Source organism: Calonectris borealis, chromosome 7 (assembly GCF_964195595.1).
Source record: "Calonectris borealis chromosome 7, bCalBor7.hap1.2, whole genome shotgun sequence".
NCBI lineage: Eukaryota > Metazoa > Chordata > Aves > Procellariiformes > Procellariidae > Calonectris > Calonectris borealis.
Window position 1 is genome coordinate 41,679,803 of NC_134318.1, and position 19,390 is coordinate 41,699,192.

The window sequence follows — 19,390 nt, forward strand, 5'->3', positions numbered from 1 at the left end:
TATAAAATTATTTTTTTAAATACATGATCATTAAGCACATGTCCAATTTGCCTCAATAACTAATTTTCATTCAAGAGTTATTCAGACAAAATTACTGTTGGTATCAGTGGGCTATAAAAAGTGAACTGATTTTTAATTTTATTTAAAATAAAGGACTGTTGTCCAAGAAATTAATCCAATGCCCAAGTTACAAGTAAGTGTAAACAATAATAAAACTTGGGTTGGTTTTAAAAGTCAACTTTGAGTGATGACGAATCAGTTCTAGGCGATGATCAGTCTCGATTCTTGATGCTTTGTAGCCTGTTATTGATAAGGCTGTGGTTTAATGGCAAATTGCCTTTATTGGAAACCATCTTATATTAGAGAGTGCTTTACTCTACCCACGGTAGCCACGAGCACTGGGGAGCTGAAACTCCCTGGCCTCGGGGAAGGAATAACTTTGCCAAAACAAAGCAGTGGCTGACAGAATTTTCTGTTTTGTTTTGTTTTATTCAGTAAACAAAACCAAGTAGTAAATGGAAGTTGCAGTAAAAGCTCCCCAGCATCCTTCTGGTTCTTTGGCCCTCTCTGGGCTGGGGGCGAGCGGTGTGTGCCCCCCCCAGGTGGGTTTGGAAGCGGGGAGCCGGCGGGGGCGCGGGGAGGACGAGCAGCGCTGTGCGAAGGGTTTTACTTACACCCTGCGAGGCGCCCGCGGGGACCGCTGCGGGTGCGAAGGTGCTTAATGCTGGCTCTCCGGAGAGAGCCGGTAGCACGTCGTGTGTCCGTCCTTTTTCTTGGGGAATGTAGTTAAATCCTATATAAGGCACGGCAAGAAACGCCATCCTTTTTCTCAGCAGCAGAGAGCAGAGGGTGAACGACATCAGGGTACGTTACATCCTTTCCAAGGGTTACGGGGCAGTCCTGGCCCTGGGAAAACAGAGCTACAGAAACACGCCTGCCCTCCTCCTCCTCCTCCTCCTCCTCCGGCCCTGCGTGCCCGCTCCAGCAGCGGGTGGGACGTGCAGGGGGGTTCAGGCAAACGGGCATCTTCCCTCCCGGGTGCAGCTGCCCGCTGGGAGGGATCAACGCTCTGCAACGCAGTAACACGAGCCTGACATCAGCCCAAATAGGGGAAATCCAAATGCAGGTGGAATAAAATTAACATGCTTGTGGGGCCGTAGGGAAAAATGAAAGTCCTCCGAGGGAACTTTGCAGAGATGTGGATCGCAGTGTGGAGGCTGAGGTCCGTGGGACAGACCATGGCTGGGTCCACGGCCACAACTGTGCTTCCAGCAGATGCATCTCCAGGTGCATTTCATGATACGTTACCATCTCATTATAACCTTCCGCTGTGTGATTATCTTCCTTGTTTCTTCACCTCCTGAGTTGCTTGCCCCTGGTTTTCGGTTCAGGCTGGGGTGGTTTTTTCTCGGTGCTTTGTTCACCAGAGCAGCGCTGACTTCCACATCCCTGCAGCAGACGTACCTGCATTTCCTTCACGATTTTCTCTCCCCTGTGCTTGGTGCCTACGACGCTCTTCCCGGACAAGTGCCAGCTCCACGTTAGTGGGGAGAGGCCGATCCCGAGGGGGGACGTCGCCCTGGCACGTCGCGGGCAGGAGAGGGCTGCTTTTTGCTGGGACCAGAGCGGGACTGGGCTCCGGCAGCGTTATCTAACGCAGAGTTACCCAAGTTCAGCGGGGATGCTCTTCTTTCCTGCAGGCCATCGTAGTACCGTTAAAAAAACCCAAAGTCCCTGCGTGGAACTAATTTTTCTGCAGTGCTCCTTGTTTCTGGCTGACAGCAAGCATTAGCCGGTGGTACGAGCTAATTGGAAGTGACCAGTGACCGCAAAGCCCCGGGTGGGAGCGGGAGCCTGGCTTCCGCTTTCTTTAAATACTGACGTTTGCATTTAAGATGTTCTTCTTTCCCTCCTCTTTCTCCTTCCCCCTCCTTCTTGATTTCTGTTATTTAATGAGGGGGATTTTTTAAAAGAATCATAGAATCATAGAATTATTAAGGTTGGAAAAGACCTCTCAGATCATCGAGTCCAACCAAAAGGGAACAACTGGAAGGCGTGTTTCCTAAAAACGTGGGTGTGCGGTTTTGGTGCGGTTTCACCCACCCCTGTTATCCTAAGGGCGGGAGCATGGGGACGTTTGGGTTTTGGAGGGATGAGCTGTCTGTGCCTGGCTCTGCCCGTGCTGGCTGCCCTGCCATGCCGTGCTGTGCCGTGCCGTGCCGTGCCGTGCCGTGCCGTGCCATGCCGTGCGTCATCCCCCTGGGACCATCTTGCCCCGACGGAAGGTCTGGGGCCACAGCGTGGCCCCATGCTGGAGCCTTCATCAGATTTGGGAATGGAACCCCGTGGCTTGGGCATGGTCCAGAAGCCATGGAGCCCGTCCCAGTGGAGATGTGGGGCTTTAGGAAATTTTTTTCCTGGCGAAAAGTTGGTGTAGTTGGGGGGCAGAGGTTCAGGGGGAACCTCAAACCTCATGGAAGGGGGGTTTGTCATTCAGACAAGGATTTATGCAGGTGTATATGGTATCAAATGATACTCTTATTACACTGTGCTGATAATAATAAATCAATACACCCGTTGCATTTTATTTTCACTATAAGAAAAATGAAAGGGAAGAAAGCCAAGTGCTTACCTATTTTACCAGATAATTTACCTGTACTAGAGCTATAAAATGAATGTCGCGTACATTTCTCTTCTCTCTTAAAACAAAACGATGGAGCAGAGGAAGGCACCTTCAGGCAAGAGCAGAGCTAGTGGAAAAACAAAGTAGAGCACATGCTCCCGTTGCGTTTGCCGAGAAAGGATATGAGCATTTGGCAGCTCCCCGCGAGGTGCTGTGGTACCCGCACGTTGTGTAGGGGAGTGGGGAAGGATGGGCAAAGGAGGAGTGGGAAGGAAAGGCAGTTAATTAAGAGTGGGTAGCAAAAAGTAGCTGGCAAATTTATCTCTATTTCCTAACCTCTGGATTTATTTTCAGATGGGGAAGTCAAAACTGTAAGGTGCTTTAGGTTAAAATCTCATTTGTTTTGCAGGATTTCTGCCAGAGTGCTGTTTCTCTCATTTATAATGAACTGGAAAAGGTGTGAGTGCACCATCCAACGCACTTAATCACCACTGCTCATCGTGGTCTTTCAAACATTTGGCTGTATCGTTATGATGATGGGTCAGAAATTATCTATAAAATAATTAATGCATATCCACTGCACATAAAGAGGAGCTTTGGCCATTCAGTGGATTATATGTGCTATAAAATATTTTAAAGACATCCTGAACATTTTTGCCCAGTTTCTCTTCTGCTGGGTGACCCCATCTCTCTGTGTGCCCCTGCCGCAGCCTCCTGTCCCTCCTTGGGCTCAGTCGCTGGTGGTCCGGGGAGCCAAGCTCTGGGGTAGGGTAGGTGTTTCTGAGACAAGATCCAGCATTCAAGGAGAAAAAATATTTGCACCGAAAAGTACAAAATCCTAAAGGAAAAAACAATTTCATTTCTCTGGGGAACGTGATAGCTGTCTTACTGCTTAAACCTTCTCCATCTTACATCATGCTATTCTATGTTTTACGTAACTCTGGTCCTCAGACCTCACTTTAGCGTCCTGGATGCAGCAAAGTACTGACTGGATGATGTGCACGTTAAGATCTTGGCCTCCTGAAGCCAATGAGAGTTTTTCATTACTTTGTTGTTCCTAAAGCTGTATTTTAGCTCAGTTTTGGGTTTTTTTTCAATGCCTGTAGGGTCTTTTAACTCTTTAGTGCCTAGTTCACAAATGGGAAGGATTTAGAGGAAAGGAAGTCTGCATTTTGCAGCCTGAACACTGGCACGTGTAGAGCTGTAGGACGTTCAGCCCTTTGAAAACCAGGTCCTTTCCCTAGTTCATCCCGTGCACCCCCAAAACTTCCCAGGTTTGGGCATCTCCCCTTCTTCCCTTCTCAAGCTGAACCACCCAGGGAGGGAGAACATCCCCTTGACCTGAGGAGCTGAATTACTGGGGACGTAAGTGAAGATGACGCTTCCATTCTTTATAGCCTCACATCCCGCTCTTTGCTCTTGATGTGGTCTCCCGTTTCCATGGCTTTCTGTGATGTTTCCAGTCTCTTTTCAGCTGAATCAAGGCTTTTAGTCACATCAGCCCTTAAATTCTCAGTGCAGAGCTCTGCATCTGCCTCTCTGCAGCACAGAGAAGTTGGCAATGAGGTAACATACGTATAAGGTAGATTTAAAAGCGTTTTCACTTAAATGGATTTGATTTTATCATTCTAGATGACCTCCACTTCCCAATACGTCGCTCTTATCAGGCACATTGTAGCTGATAAGAGAAATGGGATTCAACCATTCTGACAAAGTTAAGGGGAAAACTCTGGATTTTTAATATTTTGGGTTTTGTTCTAAGCATTAGACCGTTTTCCTTTGCTCCTTTACTTACAGGGAATATTTGATACTCTCCTGATAAAAGTGCAATGCCAACTTAGCGTTAAAATTCAGAACCCGAAGTAGATCAATCTTACAATTTCTCTTTTGACTTTAGACTTGTCAGGCTCTATTATTCTCAGTACAGTTTGACAGTTCTGGGTTAAAAAGACATCAATTACCTTTTGAAATTACCCTCTCCGCTATAGGATTAGCTCTATTTCTGCTGACTTTGGAAGTCCATTGTGCATAGTAGATATTTTTGGGGGGAGGGATTCCTCAAAATGCTGCATACAACCATTGTATTGCACTTGACTGGCTGCCTTGGCAATGGCTGTGGCACTTGGTGGCAACTGTGTCTTAGTCCTTCTTGGCCACACTGGGCAGTCATTTTAGTTATTAGGAAAAACTGGGTTGTGTGGGTTTACTGGTGCCATTTCACTTCTTTTGCAAGGTGTACAGCCTGTAAATATGGTATTTTGACATTGCACTTATTCTATTAAACATGCAGAAATGGAATCAGTCCCAAAGACTGTCACTGCCGTATAACTATAGGCAGTTCTGTTATGTGCTGTGCAGAAAAACACTTTCCAGTTGCAGAGTTGACTTCTCTTCCCCGTTGGAATGTGACCAAGACCCTTGCAAGTATTTTTGGTTTGGTTGGTTGGTTTGTTATTTGGCTTCTTTTTTTTTTCTTTTTTTTTTCAAAAAAAGATAAAGTAAAAATAGGGGAGAGCAGGAGAGGAGCAGAACGGGATTCTCCCGGGGATGGTTCAGCACTAGACGTTTAAAATTGCCTTCTGGAGGAACCTCCCTCTAGTGCATCTCCTGTGCCTAAAATGGCTTTATTATTCCCCTATGCTTCTGGGGGGTCTAGGTGGATAACAGAGACAAAACTTCAGATTTTGTTTATAACAAGTAATTAGTTAAAGGGGTCTGGGTTTGAGCAAAAGCCAGAAGTTCTCATGTTCCCCCATTTCACTTAGTCAATGACTGTATCTGACCTGTGTCTAAGACGTTCTGCTGTTACAACCTCCCCTCTCCTTCCCAAATCTAGTCAGGCTTTTGTGCATATTTTCAGTGACAGTGGATGAATTGATACTAGAAATGTCGCAATTTAATTTATAACTAGAAAATAGAGAATATGACTGCAAAGCAAATATTGTGACCCAACAACAGAACTGTCCTAGATTCTCACATCTTGTTTTGAAATTTTATGACAGCCTTATTGCCCAAGGGTACAACATAATCACTTCGCAGTTCACTGATACGCTTTCTTTTAGCATCTGTACTAAATGCGTTTTTATTCCTACTGCATGTAAGAGCACTTTTTAATTCTTCAGATGCAAAGAAAAAACCCATCTCAAAGTGTATAATGGCTAGAATTGCTTTTGTTTTAATTTTGAATGTAAATATGCTTTGAAAATTAACAATCTTTCCACCCCCTCACCACCCGAATTCTTCATTGATTATATTGTTTTTCTGTCTTTTCGTAAGCATTAGCCCTGGATAACACCATCATAGCTTACTCTATTGTAATATTTGCCAAGGAAACTTCTGAATATCTGAACCATGAGGTCATCATTTGCCAAAGTTACTGGTGGCACCAGGAGAGGTGTGAGGGGCTGTAGGATCTTTTGGCATTGGATGGTCCTGCATGGATGTCGTGGTTTAACCCGGCAGGCAGCCAAACACCACACAGCCGCTCGCTCACTCCCCCCCACCCCCGGTGGGACGGGGAGAGAATCAGAAGCGTAAGAGTGAGAAAAACTCGTGGGTTGAGATAAAGACAGTTTAATAGAACAGAAAAGGAAGGGAAAATAATGATGATGATGAAAATAATGATGATGATGATGATGATGATGATAGCATATACAAAAGGAGTGATGCACAATGCAATTGCTCACCACCCGCTGACCGATAACCAAGTAGCGATCGGTACTTCCTGGAACACACCTACCATTCGTATACTGAGCATGACATCACATGGTATGGAATACCCCATTGGCCAGCTGAGCCAGCTGCCCCGGCTCTGCTCCCTCCCAGCCTCTTCCAGAGCATGGAAGCTGAGTGTCCTTGACTAGCAGGGTACTTAACAACAACTGAAAACATCAGTGTGTTATCAACATTCTTCTCATACTAAATCCAAAACACAGCACGAGGAAGAAATTTAACTCTATCCCAGCCAAAACCAGGACAATGGAGCATTTCGGGTGCTGCAGCATCGGGCTGATGGGGGCTGACAATGCAGGTATAGTAGACTATATCTACATATTCCTATTTACGTGTGTGTGTATATAAATGGATATATATAAATAAAATAAATGTATATTGCTCTGTTTTTCCATTAAAGTCATACGTGCAACGTCTGAAAATCAGTGTTTCAGACGACTAAAAATGTAGTCTTTATCCTGAAAGGTGCTTTCAATGGCACATTTCTGAATTGTATTAAACAGCTTGGTAAAATAGCTCAGTAGCTGAGTAAAAAGGAGATGTTCTTACTTTGACTTTTGTCTCCCCAAGAACTGCAACCAGATCTTCGAGGAGTGCTTTTTGTGCTTGCTTCCTCTGAAATCGAACTGCCTTTCACCTCGATTTCGATGAAACTTTGACCGCAGTTGAGTTCCTTTAAATCCCCGCTGCCGTGTGCGGAGCTGATGAAGACTGAAACGAACTTTGCTGACAATTAGCAACACCATTCCAGAGGAAACAAAAAGTCCCACTGCATTTGCTGCCGAGATGGTATCTGACATCTCTGAAACGCGGATGGGACGAAGCGACAGGGTGAGATAATAACCCAGGAAGACCTTTTTCTCCTTGTCCCATCCAGACCTCCACAGAGCCTCTCTGACTCTTCCTCCTCTCTTTCCTTGATGATAGATTCGACATTTGCCAATACGCTGTTGTGTGTCTCCACAGTGCCCCGGGCTCTCAGCGCCCTGGAAGCCTTGGACAGAGATTATAAATGAGCTGCGCGCCCCGAGTCGTTTCACCTGGCTATTACCGCGTGCTTCCGAAGTCTGTCATCGAAGAGAGACTTTTATGCCTCAACATTTCTATTTTCTATTGCCTTGAATAAAATAGGACCTTCACATGCCCATGACCAGCACAGCAGTTTCTCATCTTTTCTTGGTGCTTGGATTAAATGCATTAAAAAAAAAAAAAATCTGTCCATGATTTGCAATAAGTTTTGGGGAAACAAAAGTGTCCTTAAATTAATAAGCAGAAGATAAGTCATGAAATATTGTATTTGCATCAATAGGTATTTTTTTTTTACAAAAATCACATTGTTGCTTTAATTTACTAGAACTCCAATTTGGGGAGCATCACCAGTGCAGGCAGAGCACCCCTCTGGAAGCCCCTTTGCTGCAGATGAATGTCGGTGATCCTCATACGCTGAAACAGCTCATATAAAAAAGGTAGACCTCCTGTTATACTACCAGAAAAGTAATTAATATAAAGAGATGGGAGAGTAGAATGTTGGTAATCTCAACCTTCTGTGTTTCATTGTGATCTGTTGTTTCCTATTTACAGTTTTAATGGATCGGCTTGTCTTACAGCAATTAGATATCTCATAATTTATCTGAATTTCTGACTTTTGAGTTCTGGGAGAGGGGATGTAGTTGTTATTTTTCGTATTCTTTCCTTTCTGCATTTTCTTTTCAGTATCTTTTCTTTTTAGGATATGCATTGATACATGCTTTCCTAGGAAGTGTAAATCTATTTTAATTTTAACCTATATATACTATGCCTTTATTAGTTAGGAGTATTAAAGTAATTTTGAATCTTCAAATCGGCTCTTAAATCGCATACAAAAAAATGGAAAATGCTTTCTCTATGGCCTTCTCCTACAGGGCAGCAGCAAACCTGACAATGGTCTTTGTTCCTGGAACAAAAGGAGCAAATTTAAAGGGCGATCTCAAGCACTTCAGAAAAGCCATAAGCAATCAGAACGCCTTTCTTTAGCTACATGAAAATAATCCTTTTTTCAAGGGTACTTATTTATTTATTAGGAAGAATTCAGAGAGGATTGAGTAATTTATCATATGTAAATAATTAGTCTGGTGCTGAAAATAAGACCACACTGGTTTAGCTCAATGAATGTTTTAGAAACCTTCATCCTATGTAGCAAAATTTTAAAATATTTCCCCCAAAATATTTATACCTGTGCCTGCATGTTGCTATTGCAGGTTCATGCTTTGATATTAATGGCAACATCATGCAGTTATCATATCCTAAATAGTCCCATCCTGAGGTATGTACTGCATCCCAGCATTTTTGAAGCTTCCCACTTTAGAGACATTTTGCCCAGATAATAGCCTTAAGATTTACTTTAGTTCTGTGTTCTTCATTTTACACATCATTTGATCAGTTTTATACTCTGCCTGCACTGCAGCTCACTTTTTTCTGTGTCACATGGGCTGTTTGCTCCACTTACTCAAGAGATCAGGAACCTGTTGAGTAGCACTTGACTCACCTTGCAGAGACAAAATTTCACTTAGACCTTTATATAAACAAATATCATCTGTTTTTGGTAATGAAGCAGCTCTGACCAATTGTCACGTTTCAGGCTGCATCCCCAAAGTGTGTTTCTTACTCAACACCCGCTCGGGAGGAACAAGCGTGTCTTTCTGGAAAGCAAACTAAATGGTTCTATATGCACTGTCGCTACCACTGTTTTAAACCCATAGAAATTCAACGGTTTTTCATACCGTTTTTGCTCTTCCAGACTGTTAGTACATATGAACTATTTTCATTTTGGTTTTGGCATTGTTCGCATTGTTTTTAATGTCACAGCCCTGGAAGCTGATGGTCCTGACATACTTTGCCACGGAATTTTGAACGCAGTCAGAAGACACGCTCGTGCAATCTCTCATTTATACACTGGATAAATACCACCTGCGTGCTTCAACTCTACATGACTGAAATCAGAAGAGGTTTTCACATTAACCTCAGTAGGAGAAAAGTCTGTCTCAGAGTGCTCTTGCACACATACGCACTCAGATCCATTAACCGCTCATGCACACCTCGGGTCCACCTGCCCCAGTACTGCAAAAATACCACTTTTTACGTCACGTCTGAAAACCAGTGACTGTAACTGCCCTGGGAAAGGGCATTTTAACTGTTACATTTCACAACCGTCACGGATGTCACCTAAAATCCTCACTCTTTTCCACCACCTTGAAACCAATGGCACATATTAAAGTGGCTTCGGTGGTCCCGGAGTGGCCCAGGGTCTGAGCATGCAGTAAGGAGCTGTAGACATGGGCTGAGAGGAAGCAAAATAGTCCGTGTCAGGAGGCATGTGGTTTACACATTTAGAATTTACCATTTGCATCTGCACTCCTGCGGCCGGGCAGCAGCACAGTGCACAACCGCAGCTGGGAAAATCCCTCGACGGCACCGGTGGGACTGAGCGGAGCTCGCTCCAAGACCGTCTGTCCCTTCAATAACCCTTGAAGCTCCAGAGCAACAGAGATGTGCCATCTTGAGAGGAGCTGGTGCGAAGGCAGGCGATGGCCCGGGCAGAGCAACTGACTGCCGAGGGAAAGCAGGAGAATGAAAAAAAAAGAAGGAATTGGAGTTTTCCACCCCATACCCATTTCTAGTCTTTTCGGACCTGAATGCTACCCTAGGAGAAATAGGGAGCTATGAGAAAGTACTTTCCAGTTGGGAAAAAAATTACTGGAGAGTTGTAAAGCACAGATGCTTCGGCACAAAAAGGCGAGCTGTCCTGCTATCATTCAAGAGAGGGAAGGAGAGGTGGTGGGTCCATCGTGCAAGCGTCAGGAGAGGAAGCTTTGCTGGGTGCAGAAACCCATTTATAAAAACAACCACGCAATTTTGACTGACTGTGCTTCTTCCTTGTTGTGTGACATCTGGATGAAGATTTATCTCTTCAGTGAGATTTAGTTCCTTTTCTGTCTTCATTCATGATGTCCCGTGGCATTTCACTCGTTGCTACTGAGAAATGTCTCCCAGGAAGGGAGATCCTGTCACGCAGACATGAGCTGCGATGGGTTTGTGGTGACCTTTGGTGAAAGCTGGCAGGAAAAGGACCGTTATCCGCAGTTGTCTGATGTTAAAAACGTTCCTCTTCAAACTGCAAAACAATTATCATTATGATCAATGTTCATGCAGTGCTTCGTTTCTGGGGACACCTGGTTTTTGACGGGTCCTTTCTCGGGAGTGTGTGTTGACAGGAACGGCTTAAGCTATCCTCCAAAAAAATCAGGTACAGCTAGGGACACTTTGTCTTATTTATTATAATGCGAAGCGCAGCCCGGTCCTCAGCTGATCGGGGTTCCCAGGCACGCTGCGCTGAGGCGATGACGGACAACAGTACCGGGACAAGATTCGTCAGCTGGCAGCGAACCCCCGTCCCTGCTGGGTTGCAGGGTGCTGCCCTTTGCAGGCTGCCGTGACGAACCGACGCTCCCCGCGTGGCCTCGGTGGCCGCAGGCATCGCCCCAGCCCTGCCACCGCTGGCTTCATTACTCCACCACATCGTTTCCGTCGGGTTTAGGGCATTTTGTGCCTTAAGTCACTCTCGTGCGCTAATACGCTCTTGGTCGTTAACTGCAACACAAACCAGATATTAGCTTTTCCTGATAATGCCTCTGACATAAACCCACTTATTTCATCCATCATTGTTCTCCACATCTCAGAATTTAATACTGGAAGAGTTGAAATATTGCGTTGCAGTCTCTGCCTTGTTGTTCCTCCACTTCTTCCTTGTTTGTGGTGTGAATTGACCTGGGAAACGTCTACAGACAGCAATAAAGACCTTTCGACACTTCTAGATAAATTCCTGTTACTACAGCAAAGAGCTGGCAATAGTTCTCAGCTCATGGGAAGCTGTCTGGAAGTCTCATTTTCATGTCCGCAAACGGACAGAGACTTTTGTATATCCACAGGTGTTTGTACAGCCGACTTTGTTGCAAACGTGTTGTGAAAGCAGACATTTGGCAAAGTAATTAAAAGTTGTGAACGCTTTATGACTGTCATTGCAGGTAGTGTGTTGTGCTCTTTGACTATTTCATTCAGTCACTGTGTGAAATGCCTCCATTTCCAGCGCTTCCTAGAATAACTGATGTTATTGTTACTGATGTATTTTGAAATCTATCTTTATGGACGTTCTTTTTGCACCATTTTTTTTTTTTTTGCATTCTTGTGCATTCTTTTTTGTTGGAATTAGTGTATTCAGCACAGTCCCATGCTCAGGCTGTTGATAATGATAAGCTGCACAAAGAAATGTAAACCAAGCTGATGCAAATATTTAAAAGGACGTCACTACCACATGCTTTACCCAAGTTTGGGACAAAGTACCCTTTACTTCTCATCTGAGGATGTTTTTCTATGTCAATCCTTTTTCTCATTGTAATGATTTCTCTTAAATTATTTGATAGGCAGTGAAAGTCCAGATTACTGCCACCACTACTGAAATCCTAGAATTTTCCATCATCATTGAACCTGCAGCCAACTAAACATCACCTCAAAAGTCATGAGCTCCCCCCCGTACTCCTCTCCCAGAAGCTGTCTGCTGTCTGTTCCAGAAGAAAACTGGAGGAAGACTGAAAAACTGTATTTTCCAAGGTAATCACTTTAATATGTACTTTTCTAGCTGAAATCTCAGGCAGAAAACATGTCCAGCCCCATTTCTGTGGTCAGAGGCGTTGCATTAGAGACGGATAGGGATGGTCAATACCTGCTTGCTGCAGACAAATGGAGTCCTTCATGGGACCTATTCTAGGAGTAAGTTTAAATTGGTTCTCTGAGGACATCTTACTATTAAAACTGATGAGCTGAAGTCTTTGCGAGAGTCTTTTTTTCCAATTTTCTGCCACTGCAGGACAGGTTTGTATAAAATGTAGTTGTACTGGCTCAAAGAAATTTCAAGTAAACAGATACAATGTTTACAAATGTAAACAAAATCAAAACACTGCAATGATCCCAGTTATGAAAATAAATGTAGGCTCTGCTATGAGATATGTACTATTGCAAATAAATGATAGAGTGCAAGATAAATCACACAGTCTTAGAAGCAAGTACAAAGGACTCTATAATATAGAAAACCTGTTTGAAATTATAATCTCAAATAATTTAGGCACTTCATTTACAATTGCATACTGTTTTCAGGCATTTCCCAAAATTCTTGTTCTCAGCTGTTTCACACAATAATCTGCTTCATAATGTGGCTGTAACATACATAGCCCACATGTTTGCTGACACACAGTCTCTCTGGCTATTGAACTTAATTCCTGTTTGGGGCTAAACACAGGACTGTGATGTGCACAATAAATATCGATTCCTATTTTCCACTTAACAGAGAATAAAATAATTGTATAAAGTTCTAAAGTCTTAATTGCTGATGGATTTTTCCATGGGCAAAGGCAGACAAAGGGACACACAGAGTTTTCCATCAGCATCCCCCAGGGCAGCATCACCATTTTTTTTCCAAGGACGTTTCAGTCCAGGCATTTTCCTGCTCTACGTGCAGTGGATCAGGAGAGGGGAGCAACAGATGTGATGTAAAGGAAACCTGTGACTTTTTAGGGGTTTTAACCAGCATCCAGAGTTCTCTCCAGAAACTGCTGATGTCTTTGACCTGCTAACCCTGGCTGCCTGGGAATCGGCACAGATTACTTCTTCACTATTGCTTTATGTTTCACTGCCTCACTCTCCCTGACAAATGTGAAGGGAAGTTTATTTGCAGAAAGGCTGAGAAGAAAACGTGGTTATAAAAAAAACCAAACCTGTGGCTTGTTCAACAATATGTGAAAGTCTTTCACCTGGTTACTTGACATTCAGCTTATCTACTTGCTAAGCTTCATCACAAAATATTTCATAGTGAAACTAAGAACTTCTGTCCCACTTCACAGATTGGTTGGGGTTTTTTTTCACTCTTTGACATGGGATATGGTACTCCTGGGGAAACATTTTCTCCTCTGCATTGGAAAAGTGTTCTCACAGAGCTTTCTGGTGAGATCTTGTCTGTCAGTGGCATGGAGACCTTGCAGGGTATTTCAGCTTTTGCCTTCAGGAGAAAAGAAGGTAAAAGTGAATTGCTGGGCTCAGCTATGACTGTGCTGCTGGTGCAATGATTTTGCAGTATGACCAGAAGTAGTGTAGGTTCCCCTTGCAGCGGCCAGTGGTGCTAGGTGGTTTGTTTGGAGTGCCTAAATAGATGAAAAAAAAACCAACCACGGGATATAAGAGTTGGTTAGGTGGCATCATTGGCATTCCTGCATAATGATAATATCTTGAAGCTGTATCTGCTTTTAAAATGAGCCTTTAAAGCAGGTTGGATATCTGCAGGCACCGGTTGCTGGATATCGATTCCCTCCCTCCAGGTGGCTAATCCAGCTCTCCAGCCCTTGTCGATAGAGGCTCTTTGATGCCCAGCCTGAAATAGGTTTTCTCACCTACAGGAAAGAAGTCCACGTCACAAGCCACCATCTCACTAAGTGCTAATTTGACAGCCTTATTGGCAGCCCTTGCTGCGAGGCCAAGGAGTTGTCAGAGCACGGATGTCGGAATTGCCGTCCCAGCCCCTGGAAGTCGGCCCTTTGGTTCGCTGTCGGGCTCGCTGGCAGCCAGGGCTGGCAGCTGCTTCATCAGCCTCTGCTGCCTGGTGTCAGACTGGCACTACGCTTACTAAACCTACTAAAAATTAATGCTAAAACCAGAAGAAAATGTGCAAAATAGATTTTTTCTTTCCCCTTTTCCTTTTCCTTTTCCTTTTCCTTTTTTTCCTTTTTTCCCTTTCCCTTTTCCCTCTTCCCTCTTCCCTCTTCCCTCTTCCCTCTTCCCTCTTCCCTCTTCCCTCTTCCCTTTTCCCTCTTCCCTTTTCCCTTTCCCTTTCCCTTTCCCTTTCCCTTTTCCCTTTCCCTTTTCCCTTTCCCTTTTCCCTTTTCCCTTTCCCTTTTCCCTTTTCCCTTTTCCCTTTTCCCTTTTCCCTTTTCCCTTTTCCCTTTTCCCTTTTCCCTTTTCCCTTTTCCCTTTCCCTTTCCCTTTCCCTTTCCTTTCCTCTTCTTTCCTTTCCTTGTTCTCCTCTCCGCTCCGCTCCGCTCCTCTCTTCTCCTCTCCTCTCCTTCTCCCTCTCCTTCTCCCTCTCCTTCTCCCTCTCCTTCTGCCTCTCCTTCTCCCTCTCCTTCTCCCTCTCCTTCTCCCTCTCCTCTCCCTCTCCTCTCTTTTTCTAACCATGCAGAGGCTGGTTGGTGGTGGGGCACATAAATCCCGTGTTCTCCCCAGTATCAGCGGATGTAAAGTAAAATAGTATGGCATCTTTGCCTCTAATGTGACTAATTCTTTCTAAAATTTTCTCCTGAAACATTGTGTAGTGAAAACCTCAGTCAAATCAAGCCAGAGCTGAAATACTAAAACCAGTAGAAGCAGTTACGCTTAAAATATATGTTAGGAATCAATTGCATGCAGTTTGCTGGAAGTTTAATTTTGTTTGTGCAGTTTTGACTGGTTTTAGCAGCATGTTCTGTAGTTGGACAGAACAATCTCTGCACAGGCCTGATGGTGACCTAGCAAAAACCACAGGTCTGCCTTACAACACTGCTGTATTCGTCTCAGACTCCAGACGATTTTCTGACGTACAATAATTTATGCCTGTATATTTTAGCAATAAAAAAATCAGCATCAGGAATGGAAGAGTCAATGATATTTTGCTGCTATATTTAACAAAAAAGATGCAATATAAATTAGTCAGAATGTGTATAAACACAATTTAATAAATACAAGAAGAAAGATACTTACATCCTCCAGTATGTGAAGTTTATAGCCTTGTGCAATGTAATTATGTTTATATGAGTATGAGCATAATAAACTGTAGAAAGTCACACAGCAATGAATGATAACAGTGTATGTAATTCTAATGATATACAGCACCACAGCTGAAGTGCTGAATATAACCCCACGATTTGTGTAACAGAGACAAGAGTGGAAGGGTGTTTTCTTTTGTGGGTATTTTTTAAGTGAAGGACTGGAACGCTAGCCAAAGAATGGGAAAAAAAAAAAAGCCAACAAGATGCTCCCAGACTGGTACTATTGCAATCTGCTATTTAAACACCTTTTTTCCTCCATTTTCCAGGCACGTGAACTGCGCGATCCCAACGATACCTTTAACATTCCCATTGGCTCCTTTTTGAGCCTTGCACAAGAGCGAAGCCCTCCCGCGCGCTGCCGCGCAGCTCCCAGCTCCACACCTCCCTTTCTTCTGCAGCTTAAGCTGCCCACAGGGTACGAGGCGTTCCGAGTTAAGAGCAGAACAAATTCTTTGCTGACCTTAGCGGGTCGAGCAGCCTCAGAGATTGAAGACAGACCCTAGCAAAGGCCTGGTAACGCGGGTTTTAAATCCTGTAGGGATTTCAGCCTCTCGTTTTTGGCTGCAAGACTTGGCTCTTTCAGAGCAGAGGAGTTGATGCAGTTGATGCCCTGGGAGCCTCGAGCACAGGATGGAGTTTTAGCATCTATTGCAAAGCTTGAAATTTCTTGCTATTTCCTATGTGGCTTCCCAGCCTGTGACCTAAATTATGAGTAGAAGATATTAAGCCTGGATTTTAACTTAAGAGCTGACTACACCCACAGGAGAAATTAAAGCACAGTGTTGTTTTTTGATTGAAGGTATATACTGGATTCTTTGTTTAAACTGCTGCCAGAAATAAGAAATTTTGAGCAATATTCTGTTCTTCTTTATTGCTCTTTCTCCTCTAAAACCAGTCTCATACCCCCACCATATTTAGACACAGCACAGTCCTGTTTTGGCTTGTTGGTTTGTTATCTTGCAGTAAAATGTCATCTAACCTCAATTCCTTACTCCTTCCTGCTTGCTATTAAACCCATTTTCCCCCAAACTAGCATTTGCCAGCTCCTACTGGATTTTCTTCACCATAAAGTCTGTGGGGTTTTGTGTGTAATGTCATGGTTGTGGTACCAGAGAAAACCTTGGGAAAGGCGCGTGGCAGAGCTCTAACTTCTTGGTTTAGCACAAGTCCTGAATTGCTCATTGCTATGAGAAAGTGCAGAGACTGTAGCCCACCATCCACCTCTGGCTGGTTTGTGGCTACCTGATGGCTACCAGTGCTCCTTCTGTAAGTATTCACTGTATTCTTTCTTAAAATAGAAAAAAAAAAACCAATCCAGATCTGCAAGTATTGACTCTAAATAAATACTCTCAGTCCCTGAATAATCCCATCTCCTTTGATTATAGATCCTTTGTCTCATCTCAGCCAGCTCTTTCAACTGCTAATAACATACCAGCGGATTTAAACCTCGTGTCTTTTGCTGAGGAGTGAGATGCTCTAACTATAACCCACCTTTACTCTTTCAGGGAAGATTTGGTTGATGTTGGACAACGAGGCGTTTTATATTGGGTTTAGCTCTCTCAAATTTCAGCTCATACCGTGAAAGAGTTAATTGATTTCTGCGGGTTACAGTCTCAGTTTATCCCGTGTCAGGATTTTCTCCTGACACTGCTCATAGACAAGGTGATAATCTTGTATCTGAAGGCAAACATATAGAATACATTTTAGTGATCCCATGGAGCGGTTTCCCAGGCAACTGTAACATCTTCATCCACAGCAGGGTGCAGGGCTTGCCTGGCCAGCTTCTCTACAGGCTGGAGAGCCTGCAAGCAGCAGATGTGCCTTGCCATGCTTTGTGGAGGTTAAAAAAGCAAATATGGTTTGGATGAGTTTGGGGTATTTCCTCTTGAAGTTGAGGTCATTCATGGGTCTGGTACTGTCCAGAATAAAGGGTATTTGACTGCTCAGGTTGGAAAGATACATAGCCCGGTCACAACCTGCCAGCTAGGGCTGAAAGGATGGATGATAGCTTCTGTGAACAGGGTGAAACACACTGCTCAGGGTCCAGAGGTGGGCAGGTGAACCGGGAACTACCCCTTTCTAAAGAGAAATATTAGCGACACAAGAGACAAAACCCCCACATGGCTAAAATTAGGAAGAGGAGAATCAAAAGATCACTTTATGCAGAGGAAAAAAAAGTAGTAAATACATTTTGTTCTTGTACTGCAGTCATTCTTGTGGAAAATGGGACTGACCTCAGAAGGGTAGCGGAGACCATGAAGTCTGCATGAACACGGTGCGCTCTTCTTCAAAATCCACCCCCACCCCAAATGTGTCAGCAGGGCTTTGGGGGAGTTGTAGGTTAGAAAACAGCCCTGGGAAATTCAAAGTTAGGCTCTGTGTTTCCCATCTCTGACATCTGGAACAGAAATAGCCAGCTCACAGCTTGTGAACTACAGGGATTGTAAGGGAATTTGATGTGGCTTAAGAACATAGTGTGTAATTTGGCACTGAAACCTCACACGTTGACTCTGAGACGCACACCAAGAAACCACAGTAGGGTTGAACTGTGAATTGTTCCAGAGAAACGGGAAATCTTTGGGTTGCGCCTCTTGGTCACGTCTTTGATGCGCAGTTATCAGTATCCGAGCTAGCTTGGTGTGCCTGCGGGACAGACATGCCCTAAGGCCACAAGCTTCAACACTTTCAAAGAGCCCGTGTTAGGGGACTCTGCCCTTATGTCAGAAGCCTGCAATGAGTTGAGTCGGAGTATTTTTAGCTCCTGCCCTGTTGGCTTAGATGACACTGATATTATGAAATGTGGCAAGGCAGAGAACTGTAGGGTTATTTGAGTTTCAAGGGATCTCTTATATGTAATGTGGTCTTGTTGTTCCTGCTGCGGTAAAGAGACTGGGAACTGTGCGAGCTTCCCTTTCTTAATTGCTCATTCATAATTTGTTGTACTAGTCTGGAGCACCTCAGATCTCATGAAGTAATGACGAAGGGCAGGCCCACGCTGGGCGCTGGAGCCCTGTGCAGAGATCCATGCGCTAGCGGAGACGGTGCTCACTGCAGCACCAGGAGAAGCATCACCTTGGCCCCGGGCACGGTCCCTACGCCCATAAACCCCCTGAGACGGCTTGGGTCCCACCATACTCATGTGTTGTTCAGCGTTGAGGACCAGGCGAGTGATGCACGTGGTGCTTCCATGGAGCGTTAATTCAGGTGTGCTCCTTGCTGCTGCACAGTCGAGTCCTTCAGCTCCCAGTGCTTCTTGTTTTTAAAAAGAGGCCCTCAGCCCCTTTGAAAGTTATACCCTGTCTGTCTTCCCTCCTCACAGCTGGGACTCGCTCAGTCTTTATTGAAAAGTGCAATATTGAAGTCCATCATGTAATTTTTTCACTGTACTTGTGTGATGGGAATTGGGTTTAAAAGCATGAACTTTTACTGCTCAGATGAAAGAACTAGCTGTCAGCAGGCAGGCTCTTTGGAAGGAAAAAAGTGTCACAGGGTTTTTTGTGGACTACAAGTTTGCTTCTGGCAGTCAATACAGTGTCAAGCTGAATGGAGAGCTGGTCCTTTTCATGTACTGTGTCTGCCTCACTTTTCCCGTGAGAGTGGAGCAATGAAGCTCTGTAGAAAGTAGCTAGAGAATATCCACTGTCCTGTCCTCAGAGAACAGCCCCGATCCTCAGCGTTGGTGGCCTTTCCTATTCCCTGGAGAGTGAGGTTATATTAGCTTTTCTAATATTGGATTTTGTGTTTATTCATAGTAATCTGTATTCTTGATTAAGAAGTAGCAGTTGATTACCTCCAAAGCTAGCAGCTGTAGGAAGGGGTAGGGGTTGGAAAAAAGCCTGAAGCCCCTGATGCTAAATGGGGAATTCACAAGGTGGAGACAGGGAGAGAGGTGAGGTTCGTGAATTAGGTATTAACGCAAGAAATAGAAGAATACGGGAGGCAGATATAACTTCTTGAGGAGTTATATCATGCGCTAAAACATAACTAGGTATGAAGAAATGCGTGCACAGAGCAAGAAAAATGCAGTCAGCTGCAACAGGTTTTCAGTGAGAAAACCAAAACTACTTCTGTCTTTTGGCATGTGGTATTTTCGATGAAGCCTTTTATAAAAGGAGAACACGGGGGGCTCCTCAGTAGCTTATGTTGAGACAAA